Here is a 13,809-nt window from a genome sequence, read left to right on the forward strand (position 1 = left end):
AGGTGGGTATTGGTTCTTATTCTAAGCAGCAATCTCCAAGCAACTTTATTTTTTATTTGTTTTGGTCTCTATTAATGTATTAGAGGATTTCTTTAGATATCTGACAATCCTTAGTTTGTCTGTATATCTATCTACCTATCTATAACGATAACTTGTATAACTTCAACCATATGCCAGGCACCATTCTGAGGAGTTCACAATTACCATCTCGTTTCATCCTTACACCAATCCTATGAGGTAGGGCTATTGTTATCCCCATTTTAGGGGAATCGTTCGTATTTAAGTCCAGGGCACAAAGCATCTCTTTAGAAGTTCTAGGCTATAGGTGAACTTGTCAACTATAAACTTTATCATAGTGGGTTTGGGCCTTTTCCTTGTGGAACTCCTGTGTCAGTGTCTTTAGATCTTTCCTTCGGAGTTGGTCCGATTATCAGAGGAGACTCTGTCAGCTCCTGCCTAAAGGGTGAAGGTCTGGCTGCCAGACTTCTGGGAGCTAAGTCGGGGAGCTGGCACCTGGGAACTTGAGCGGACCCGAGCTAATCTGCTGGCATTGAATCCTAGAACCACTTACCAGCTGGGTGAACATGGACAAGTTACTTAACCTCTCTGTGCCTCAGTTATCCCAGCACGGATGATGATCATAACAGCACCTCATAGGTTACTATGATAAATAAAGAGTTCAATACTATAAAGCACTTGTAACATTTCTTGGCACATAGTAAATGCTCAATAAATGTTAATCTTGCAGTTACACCTGAGTCGGAAATATGGCAGGAACCTCGGGCAACCTCAGGTTGCTCCCGCATAAGAAATACCACCTGTGGTATCTCTTCTAGGCTCCTGGCATTGCTGTTACTATCTTTTCATGACAGTCTTAACTATCAGATCAAGCCCCACCTTTAAAAAGTACTTTTGAAGAATGCACTCCTTCCTGAGAGCTTGGCTACTGGCCCAGGCCCCAAGCATCCCTGGATGGGAATTTTTCTTTTCAAACCATAATGCTATAGAGCATTTGAAGGATTCAGTTGAAAAACCAGTCTTCAAAATAAATGCAAACACAGTGAATTCCCAGTTATTCCAGGGTGGAATCAGTGTCCAGGTCCTGAGATATTACATCCTCTGCCAGCCCTGATGAATTTCTAACTCGTTAACGCGTCACTGCAGGACAGGCCATGCAACTGAAGATTATCTCAAATATGGGAATTTCACTGCTTAATAACAAACTCTTTAGAAAGAAAGAGGTTTTTTGTTGTTGTTGGTTTTTTGTTTTTTTTTTTTCTTTTTGGTCATTTTTGTAAGGAAAAGAGGAACTAAGGCACTTTGCTAAGAGAAGTTTTAAAAGTTGTGAAACCTGTGTAATTACTCTATCTCTGTCTCTCATCAGTGAATAGGTGACTCAGTCTTTCTGTGGATGAGCTTCCTTATCTGTAAAGTGAGAGGGTTGCAGAGAGATGGCAAAATACACATTTGCAACACCACTCTTTCTGCAACCCACCAGAGTAAACAAAGGCCAAAACAAAGACAAAACAATTTTAACCATAATATGACTAGGAAATGACCACAATCTCACACCATAGATTCAAAAATTATTAATTCACTTATTCCTACTCCTCCATTCAACAAATATTTATGGCGTGCCCCTGATGTGCCAGCACTCTTCTAGATGACAGGAGCTTCATTAGCTACATATGAGAAAACTAAGCCCAAAGAAAGAGCAGCAAGGTCTGACACCTTTTACCTCTAATTCAAAACGGGTACAGATTTAGGAATCTAAGTAAGAAAGTTCAGAATGGCTCTGTAGTAAACACTTTAATCTTTCCAGGGAGAGGTCTGGTTTTTGCCCACAGCTTCTGGGAGGTAATCGCTAAAGCCCTTGGAATGTCATGCCTGATAGGAATGTTTTTGTTTGTCCAGGGCTTTGGGTCATTCCAGATAGTCTAACAATGTGATTGGGGGTGGGGTGGGGATGGGGATTGGGGTAACAGAGTATCAGTGTGACCTCCAGAGGGATTGGAGACTGAGAGCAGTCACATGGGCAGTCTACCAGTCTATGTGACAGAGCCCTAATAAGAACTCTGGACACTGGGGCTTGGGTGCTCTGTCCTGGTGGGCAGTATTCTGTATGTATTGTCACACATCATTACTAGGAAAAGTGGCACTGTCCCTCAGTCTACTGGGAGAGGACAACTGGAAGGTCTGTGCTTGGAACTCTCTCGAACTTCTCCCTATGTGCCTCTTCCCTTGGCTCATCTTAATCTGTATCCTTCCACTGTAATAAATCATAACTGTGAGTGTAACAGCTCTGAGTCCATCTAGTGAATTAGAAGTTCTGAGTCCTTCTAATGAATTATCAAACTTAAGGGTGGTCTTGGGGGTCTCAGAACTTGGAATTGCTGTTGCAATTGTTGAAGTGAGCATGGTCTTGTGGATTATTGCTCCAGAATGTTATAGGGTCCCTTAACATGGATATGAAATAAGGGGCAATGAGCAGAACATAGAAGATAAAGGGAATGTGTTGCGCGGGGCCCATTTTCAGGACAAAGAAAGGCCAGGTAGGTGGAACTGAAGGATAACTCTCAAGGCTATGGTCCTGCCCTCTCACTCAATTTCCTAACTGAGAGCAGCCTTCAGGACTGTCTGGTCCCCAAGTGAGAGCACAGCTCAAACCCAAAGAAAGCTCTTCTTTCATGGGATGAGCTACATGCAAAGGGGAGGGAGGACCAGAGGAAACGTGTTTAGACTCTTTTCTATTGCTGCTCGGTGCCGGCTTTCCCACTCAAATTCTAAGTATACTTAACAGAGCACTTAGGGAAAAAAAAAAAAGATAGAACAATTAAAGGTCATTCACAAACAGGATTTCTGGCAAATAATAAGCTGAAATAGAATGTTCCATCCAAAGATAAATAATATGCCTCCCTCACCCCCAAGAATTCTGTGCATTGATATGACAAAGTGAAAAGAGGAAAAGATGGGAAGAAATATGTCAAGCACAAGTTAGATGAAGAATAAAAGAAGAATTATTCTTGAAAACAGGATATATTTTTAGACTATACTCTCCAGAGTGTAAAACCATATAGTTTTACAAAACACACTCAAAAAAGATGATACCACAGGATGATAATAAAATCTAACATCTATTCGATATTTACTGTGTGCCTGACAGTAAATCGTAGTGTTTTACATGTATTTAAAACCCACAACAATATTATCTCCATGTTACATATGAGAACATCAAACAACTTTCCCAAGTTCACTGGTAAGTGCTAGAACTGGGCTTCAACCCCAGATGGGTTGACTCTTCACCTCTATGCTATACTACCTGAAATATTTGAAGAATTTTTACCAAGTTGATGACAATAAAAACCTAAATAAATTCCAAGAAGAAGAAACCATACCGGCTATATTATCTGACTGCAATGAACAATTTTTCACTACTCTATCCTAATAAACGTAAAATCTAAATGAAATGAATAATTTTCAAAAAAATAATTATTAAAAATAAGCAAATAAGAAAAAGACAACTTCAAATTAGCAATAATAAGAAGAAAAGCCATGAGATAAATTGAGAAAGAAAATTGTCAAAGTGCCAGGCTGGAGAGTTTTATGGGTGAATACTTCAAGGAACAGATTAATTTTGATGCTATTTAAATATTCCGGAGCACTACAAAATAAGGAAAACTTTCTATTCTCCTCCCCATCCCCTACGAATCCAGCATGAAAGTGATGCCCAAAACTGATAAATGTGGCAGGTGCACATGCTTATCTGTGTACACACACAACCTGTGCATCAGATGAGGTGCTTTAAGTTGCATGTAATAGAACCTTTTGTAAAAGTGACTTAAATGCCAGGCTATTTATTATCACTTATTATCAAACCTAACAGAAGTCCAGCGGTAGGAGTTTTCCTACCTATGCCGCAGTGCTTACCTGCACTCATCCTGTGTTTTGATATGTTGATGCCCTGTTCTGAATGATTGGGGAGTCTATATTATATCTGTTTTTATATATTTTTACTATCACCCCTGGAAATTTAGTATCTTCTAAAAGTGATATTTCAAATCAGCAGGAAAAATATGGCTTATACCAATATCCACTTCATTTTTTAGAAGAAAATACAGCTGGTTTCCTGCCTCACCTGTCTTAGTGTTCATTACCAATAATTCAAAGATTAAGATGTTAAAGAGAGAAGAAGAAGAAACCATAAGCTTCCTAGAGGAAAGTAGGAATGAATTATTTGTACAGTCCTGCAGTGAGAAAGGCCTTTCTAAGCATAATGTAAAAAGCACAAGCGATAAAGAAAATGTTTGATAAATTTGACCACTTAAAAAACTTGAACATTTTATATGGTAAAAAAGGACATTCTAATAAAGTCAAAAGTCGAAAAAAAAACAACCCAAATATATGAAAACACTGCCAAAACTTATTTACAACACATATGACAGATAACGGGTCAATTTCCCTTATGTAAAAATAAATGAGCTCTTACAAATTAAGGCCTAATGATTAATAAAAATTATATAACATCACTAATACACAGATACAAATAAAACAAGAATGAGATTTATTTGCTCACTAGGTATTACCCAGTGCTGGCTAGGGTATGGGAAAATGGACATACTCATATGTTTGTTACTATAAATTTTTAGGAGGAGAATTTGTCAAATCTATTAAAATTTAAAATATTTATACTTATTGGCAGAATCATTCCTGGCAGCATCATTCATAGCTCCACAAAACTGAAAACAACTCAAACATTTATTTACATGGGATCAATGAAAGAAATTAGAGTACACTTATTAATTCAACAAAATGTTGATTGTCTGCCATCTGATGAAGCTTGTATTGTTGTGGGAGGAATGGCAGAGGAAATAAGTAAACCAATAGCCATACAAGGTTTGTGATAAATGCTTCAAAGGAAATAAACATGAAGAGTTGGCAAAATATGTTCTATAGTCCAAATCTGGCCAGACGCTTTTATTTTTTTTGGTGCGACTTGATAGTTAAGAATGATTCTTACACTTTTAAATCATTGGAAAAAATCAGAAGATGAATAATATTTTATGATGTGAAAATTATATGAAATTTGAATTTCAGTGTCCATAAATGAAGTCTTATTGGAACACAGCCATGTTTATTTGTTTGCATATTGTCCATGGCTGCTTTTGCCACGGCAATGGCAGAGTTGAGTTGTATCTATAGAGACCATCTGTCCCACAAAGCCTAAAATATTTACTATCTGTTCCTTTGCTGGGAAAGTTTACTAATCCTCATTTTATAGGGAATTAATGGAGGAGCCAAAAGAAATGAAAACATATGTCCACACAAAAACTTTTACACAGATATTTATAGCAGCATTATTCATAAGAGCCCCAAAGTGGAAACAATCTAAGCTCACATCAGCTGATAAATGGACAAATAAAATGTAGTAGATCCAGACAATGGAATAGTATACAATAGTATAAAGAGAAATCAACTGTTGCTACACCATGGATGAAGCTTGAAAACATGCTAACTGAAAGAAGTCCATCACAAGAACCACATATAATATGATTTCATTCATATGACATGAGAATAATAAGCGTATCTATAGAGATAGAAAGTAGATAGTGGTTACTTTGGCCAGGGGACTTGGGTAGAAATAGGGAGTGACTGCTAATGAGGGTTATGAAAATGTCTATAGTCCTCATTAGTTTCTTTTGAATTTTTTGACTATGGATATGGTTTTCTAGTTACCTGGATACCAGGTAAAGGAAGCCAAGGAAAACAGATATAATTCTCAGTGTGCTGATCCAGGAAAAGGCACATTTCTGGTGCTGCTGCACCAGTCCTGGACTGTTTACCTCTGCACTTCCTGTGATATAAGAAAAAAAAAATAAAATCTTTATTTTGGTAAGCCACTCTAGTAGGGTTACTGTTGTGTGAAACTAAATATAATTCCCAACTGATACAGTGGGTTCAAAAGCCAGGAAGAGAAAAGAAATGGTCAGATAGCCAGGAGGAGAACCAGAAAAGTATAGCAACTTAGTGACCAAGGGAATAGAGTTTGCACCAAGGAGCACCATTTGCTGACAGTTGTAGAATGGGTCAGACAAGCTTGGCAGACCAGAGCTGTGAGTGAGATGGTGAGGCTGGCAGGACAGTAGAGAAGAGGTCCATGGAATTAAGGAGGTAGAAGTCAACATACTTGTCAGGCTGTTGACATGAATGTTGAAAATGACTGGGATGATGGCGGGGTAAAGGGAAAGAATGAGAGTCAAATGCTAATGAGTTCGCTAGGAGTTTAAGAATGAGTCCAAGAGAGTAGGACTGAGTGCTGCATTTAAAGAGAGTAATTACCAGCACCCAGAGTTTCACCAGCCAGTCTTGTCTTGGTGGTGTCACAGCAACTGTTTTTTTCCATTTTTCCATAGTTGGCCAGATGCTCAAGAACAGTCTCTCACTCTAGTGATTAATAAAGTTGGCCCTAGAAAGCCATTTGCCTATTGACTAACAGTGGGAAATGTGCCTTTTCCTGGATCAGCACACTGAGAATTATATCTGTTTTCCTTGGCTTCCTTTACCTGGTATCCAGGTAACTAGAAAACCATATCCGTAGTCAGAAGGTTGTTTGATGAGCCCAGAATGGAAATGAAAGCATGCCTGCTTAGATCAGTGTGCTTTTTTAGGAATGGTGGTATAGATGAAGCCCCTTCTCCCTCTCATCATCTGGGCTGTGTACACCTCTTTCACCTTGGGCTCCAAGTCTTTCTTCAGTTGTGCAAAACGCCTAGAGCTGCCGAAACTATGGCTCCCTTCATGCTGTGATCTGAGCATAAGGACATCCACTGGTCATCTGGGTAGGTGTGATGTAGATATGTCCCTGTCTTCTCAGCAGCTAATTTCGAAGCCACCTATAGCTAGGTGGTGAGTCTTCTGTAGATGGTTATTCCCATCTGTCATGTATTGATGAGTACCATTTTCACCTTTAGGGAGGGATCGTTATTTAGCCTCATCCTCAAAATCAGAAGGAGGTGGTGTGCATTATTGATACCCCTATAAACCAAAGACAAACATGGATAATCATCACTTCAGTTCTTCCCAGGTCAATATCAGAATTTCAGGTTACAGAACCAACATTACTTCTAATGGTGGCCACACGGTTTTTTCAGAGACTACCCACAGGGGGCCTTGGGCCAAGGTGCCAACCCACCTATGCTAGTGCCTGGTCCTTTCTGCTCAATGGGCATGGGATGGTCTTCTCTGTAGAGCAGGCAAACATTTGCTTGGTGGCTGACGAGTGGACTTTTTGGCTCAAAAAATATGACCATTAAACCCATGTGATAACACTTGTTCTGGGTGTTTTCAAAGTAAGTAGGGAAATGTTTGGAAAAGGTGAGCAAGGTCACAAGCAATATCATTTGTCCATAGACATGACTCTGTGAAGAGTGCCTTGGGTTGGCCAAGCCTCCCACTGTGTGGCCCCACCCTGGTCTGAGTATACCTCTTTTAGACAATATAGCAGCAAGGTGCTTGCCCAGGACAGCTGGGGTATGGACCCCTGGGGCTCCTGGAGCAGTAGAAGGCCCTAGAGAAAGGCAGTCTGAAGATAAGATTTGAGGCAGCAGTCATCAAATTCCTGAAAGGACCACTAGGAAGTCAAGATTTACCTGGATATAAGAGACCTGTACATGCCCTAGAGGCAGAATGACTTCTTTTTGAAGGAGATGTGATGTCTGTGGAGCTTCCCTCAAGCAGAGGTCATGTATCGCTGTCAGGAAGAACATAGAAAGAGTTCTTTAACTGGGAAAAAGCTGAGACCTTAGGACTTTTGAGGTCCTTTCCAACACTGAGGTGCTGGATTCTGTGGCAATTTACTGGACTTGTATGTGGACAGTATCCCATGTTTATGTGTGTGTGTGTGTGTTTATGTGTATTCTGGCCATTATTTGTTAAAATCCTCCCAGCCATAATCTTGAAATGAATAGAAAGAAATGTTTTGGTTGAGTGTAAATGGTCATGACTTTGAAAGTAGATATTAAAGCTTTGGTATACTTGGCATTGAAAATACATAGCTTCCTTGTTTCAGATGTACTAATATGGAACATAGCAAAGAAACAGTAAGCGAAAACATAGCAGGTGTCAAAAGTGTAAACAGCATACCTCCATCTATTTTTAAATGATATATGTATATAAATATATATACTTGTATATTCATTACATAACTCTGGAAAGATACCCAGAAACTTGATAACAGCAATTCGAGCTAAGGAAAAATGAGTGGCTGAGTCTATGAAAGAGAATAACTTTCCACTGAATTTTTTTCAGTATTTTTTTTTACTTTTGAGTAATGTGGTTGGGTTACCTATCAAAACAATAACAGCAGCAACAACAACATTATAATAATAACAACAACAACAATAATAATAATAAACAACCTTAGCTGCCTTACTGAGAAACCCGTTAGTGGCAGGTGCAGAGGGGCTCCAGAGAGGGCAGCCTCTGGGGGTCTCAGGAAGGTAAATGCCCATATTTAAATACCATTCAACCTTGCCCAAGTTTAGAAATCATTTGTGGTGAATTCCATGTGGAACTGGATAAGCTTGAAATTGAGCTGCCCTCAAGTGGATCATAAAAATGAAAACGGGTTTCGTGACTGTGAATAGTAAACAAGTGGTGTTACCTGGGCTTGTGAGCACTTTGCTCTAATTCTTACACTCCTGGATGGGCAGTCCAGACGCCTGGGCTGGGTTTTCATTTTGTCACTAGCTAGTGGTGTGACCTTGGGCAAGACACTTCGTTCCTCCTAGGCTCCTGGAGAAGTAACATGCTCACAAATTCATTATCGAATTCATTCTGTCTGGACCAGAGTTTGTGTGGAAAAACCACTGCAGAGCAATAAAAACCAAAGGCTGGTCTTGAGAAATCAGAGAGCCTATCAAGGAAACCACAACTGAGTTGGACTAAGCCTCGAGAGAATTACCATATCCTGTTTTCTGCCTGAGTCTCGGCAGACTCTTTAGGTTCCAATGAATCACCCAATCTCTGTCCTGCCCTGCTCTAGGCACAGCTCACTGCACAGATGGTGCTGGGATCCCAGCAAGCCTCTTTAGGCGGTAAATCTCTTCCCCAGCGCTAATCCCAGTAAGCATATGCTTAATTAGGCAAGGCTATGTGGGACTTCCACAATACAGATGACTGAAAGTCAGTGCCGGAGATGGCTCATTTTCATCTAAAAAAAAAAAAAAAGAAAGAAAGAAAGAAAAGGAAGAAAGATACACACATGGGTAAGGTGTGACTAAGTTAAAGAGACCGGTTTTTTTAATCTTTGAATTTTTATTGTATACTTGCCTTTACAGAAATTAATTTTAACTAAAACACCACCCCAAATTCTCTTTTGATCTCGTTTAATATGCAAACATATCTTTAAAACTACATGTTATATTTTTTATTTCAAAGGTAATGCATACTTTTATAGAAAGATAATTTTATTTCTAAAATAACATGCTTTTATAAAAATGTAATTTTATTTCAAAGGTAATACATTCTTTTTATAGAAAAAAATTTGGAAAATACAGGGCTACATAATAGAAAAAATAAAACTCATGAAAGACAGAAGAAATAGATACCACGTTAGCAAGGTTGCAAATTACTCAAGTTATACTGAGCTGTGTTAAGAAATTGTTTCATAATGTTATAAAAATTTGTAGATGCTCCGCTATTTCTCATGAGTGCTTCACCCCTGGACGGTGGAAGCCTTAAAAGACTTGCCAATTAATAGTATTCCCATGTCCTCTAGTTTAACATGTACTTTTAATTTACAAATTCAGATTTCTCAGAGAGCAATTCCCCATGTGGTGTCAGTTGCTCGGGGTTTGGAGAGATCTGCTACCTGAGCCTGGTATTAGTGCTGAGCCTGCTATTACTGCCCACCTTTGGATTACGTGCTAGCATCCATTGTCAAGGTCTTTAAGCCCAACGATTCAGCCACATTCACTTTTGCAGGTTCCCTGACCCTCTCAGAACTATTGCATTCCCTACCAGGGCTTTTGGCTTCATGTGGATCTTTTGCTTGTCTAACATCTGCGCATCCTGCCTCAGCCTCTCTCTGCCCATGAAGGAGCCACAGGCAGGGTTTCTCCTATAGTACATACCAGGGAGTGAGCTGCTAGCTCCAATGACCTCAGGCTTCCCCAAATTTATTTGGATGTTTGAGTGCCTGCCTGGCATAAGTGGGTAGGAAAAAAATCAGTCTTTCTCCTGTGCTCTTCCCAGCTGAGCAGGAAAGGTCTGCCTTGGACTCTCCGTTGTCTTTGTATTATATTCTCCTTGTCCCTAAGTCAAGTAGCCTCAGCATTTGGTCATGATAGGTGGAAGTGGAAATTTCTTCCAAGTGGAAGAAATTATATGCCCTGAGTCCTCCTGGATAGCCACTAATCTGGTTAAACAGGAGCTACAGGAATTTAGAAATCCCCTTTCTCCTGACAAAGTCTGTCTCTCAAGACTTGTTCTATGCTGTAAAACCCTATTTTGGATATCAAAAGCAAATTGTTAACTCTTCCTTTTTCTTACAGCATGAACTGTAAGTAAAAACAGTAAGAACTTCTCCTACTCACTATAACCCCCAACACCTCTCATTCCCCTTCACCCAACTAGATGAATTTCATAGGCTGATTAAAGTCAAAAGTATAGAACCATAAGCAAAAAATCACACATTAATATACTTAGAAATATTACTCCAGTTACATAATTTTTATTGTGCATTTTTTTGGCGACTAGTAAGATTGAACATTTTTAAAAACATGTCTCATGTTTATATAAATATAAAATATCTTCTTACTGCTTTAGAATAGTTCTGTATATAGTAAGGCTATTAACTCTTTGTTTTATTTAATGTGTAATTTTTCTATAAAATTTTTTTGGTCTTATAAAATGTTTTATGTAGTAGACATATATTTTTCTTGCATTTCTATTTCTTTCATAATGTTATACTTAGAAAAGTCTGTCCGAAGACCACTTAAAATATTCACTTATTTTAATCACTAAAATTTTATGATTTTATTTTTTCCTTTTAATATATTGAGAATTTATTTTAGGGTATAGTGTAAAGTGAAGCTCTAACTTGACTACTTTTAAGTTGTTATTTTTTCCAGAATCATTTGGTGAATATTCTAGAAACATAAATATTTATATTGCTGTATTTGGTGCAGATGTATTCATTTATGCTTTTCATCACTCAACTTTTTTTTGAATGGCAGGCATATACAACTTCTTATATCCAAATGAGTGATTTCCTCCTGAAGAATCTCTTTAGAAGACTACATAATTATTTTAAAGGTCCTTCCATTGCGGGAAAGTTCTTTGCTGATTTCCGTTGAAAATTGTTTTTGGAAGCAGCTTTTGGGCCACATAGAAAACCAGTCTTGTAACTTAATAATACTTATTTTCAGACCCAAAATTGCATGCTACAGTTCGATTACCCACCTTATTTGCCAGAGAATCTGATTCCAAATGACTCCTTCCTGTTTCCAAAGAGAAAATATACTTTTGAAGCATGCTGAAAATGGAGAAAAGGATGGGCCTCAGTTCTGTTACGTTTGTTTTAACACTAGTCTTATGACTTTATAGTTGCATTTGATCAGGTGAGTGTATGTGTGTACACAAATAAATTTAAATCTTCCTGCTCTGCATATTTGGCTGTAACTATATATTAAAGTCCAATCTGACAAAGAGGAGCATGAGGAAGAGTCATGTGCTCCTGGGAAGAAGATGACCTTCTAAAGATACTGGCCTCTAAACAAACTCAGTGGTCCTTCTCTCTCCCTCCAGGAAAAAACTCATTGGATCCTGATCCTCCTAGATTTAGATTCACCAATGAAAATTGCAAGTGATTCTTGGAACAGGGTAAGCTCTGTATGTCAGTAGAGAAGCCCACGGTTCCGTTTAATTTTTTCTGGGGCCCTACACACTTCTAATAACAACATTGACTAAAGGGAAGAAATGCCAAAATTGATATCCCTCTGGATTTTATACATTTCCCAATTTTCTAATTGCTACAGCTACTGCCAACAAAACACACTGAAAGAATGCCCCATAAGGAGAGGTCTCAGAACACACCACAGGATAGGACTGCAAATTTCAGTGATTACAAACAATTAGAGCGGGCAGCCAACATGTAATTTTCCTTTTAGGCATGGACATAAAATGAAAAACTACTTACTGGGTTGGAATAGATAGAAACAGAGCCATTTCCCTTTGTGTAAAAATCATACTTGATCAAGTGGAGATTAAAGCTAATGTGCTCTCCCCCCATTTGCTTTTAAAATTGAGAAATGTGGAAATTAGTAAAATTAAACTCACAGCTGCATTAGCTGCAAGTAACAAAAACTCCTATTTGATCTCGCTTAAGCGAAAAAGGAGAATGTTTTGGCTTGTGGGAAAAAAGAAAGAGTTGAACATCCAAACGATGGGCAGGGATGCGGTGGAGCCTCCAGGAACGTTTGGCATCGTGGCCCCAAGTATGACTAGAACCACCTCCGTCTCTTCTGCGTTTTGGCGTCTTTCCACACATTGATTCATTCTCTCTAGCTGCTGACTGGCCTTCTCTGTGTTTCAGAGTAAATGTCCGTCCTTAGCTCCCAAGTGTTATTATCTCTGCTACTGGAGAGACACTGCCAGTCATATCGTTTTTAGTTCGAAGTTAAAAATCCTGCTGTAGGAAGTCACTGCACAAACTCAGAAGTACTCTTCAAAATATAAATATTGTAGATTTCAACGATTTCTGCACAGATGGGCATAAAGTGTTGAAGAAGGGGTGCCTTTTCTAGTTTCCACAAAGATGCCATATGGGCTTGTAGTGGCCCTGGGTAGGGTTCTGATTGGCACAGATTGGGTCAGAAGCCCACCCCTGGGGCAATCAACTATGAATGAGGTCATCTAAAAACATAGCAGCCCCTATAGGATCATTATAAGTGGAAGAGGGGCAGTTTTTAGAAAAGGGAGGTACGGTTCCCTAAAGAAAAGCATATCTGAGTGCTGGGCAGGCAAAATATAAATTGTCTACTATACTATTATAGCAGTTTCGTGAGCCTATTGCACATTTTCTCTCTCACCTTTGGAAGAAGTTTTTGCTTCTATTCTCCTTCTTTGCTAAATTTAAACTCTAATAGGGCAAGGACTGAAGCTTTACATGTTACCAGAGCCAGGGCAAATACTATTTGTTAAAATAATACATTGATTCATTTATTAGATGATTAGTCAGAGTATGAAACATGTTCGTTGAATTGACAGACCGATCTTCTTTGTCTTCTATGCTATCCACACAAGATTCTTCGGCCCATGTTGTTTCTCTTGGGAAGAAACCTAGTTTATTGGACTCAGGCAGGCAGCTGGAGTCTAGTTCTTGCTCCACCACCAGTTAGTTAACTTAGGGTGGGCACTTTAACTCCCTGTATCTCTGTGTACTCTTTTGAAAAAATAGGAAAAACCATATGTACCCAGACCTATCTCAGAAAGGTATCGTGAAACCCTAAGAGCAAAATTAATGAATGTGAAAGTGTTGATAACAACAAGCTGTTTTAGAAGATTAAGATTAATCTTCAGGCATTATTTGGTAGTGTGACTCCCCTCATCAGAAAAAAACACGTTCTTTCTATGGGTTTTGCAAGCCAAGTAATATCCCTGATTATAGACTTTTATGCTTCTATCAGTTGGCTCTCATCAGAGAACGGTGATGTAGCCATTCTTACGGGGGAATGAAAAACCATGAATGGTTGAATTTGATAACCCTATATTACATCGCGAGGTTAGTTTAAGGGGAGAAAAATACTTTTC

The sequence above is a fragment of the Pteropus medius genome, unplaced genomic scaffold (genome assembly GCF_902729225.1).
Source record: "Pteropus medius unplaced genomic scaffold, Ma_sr-lr_union100, whole genome shotgun sequence".
Lineage (NCBI taxonomy): Eukaryota > Metazoa > Chordata > Mammalia > Chiroptera > Pteropodidae > Pteropus > Pteropus medius.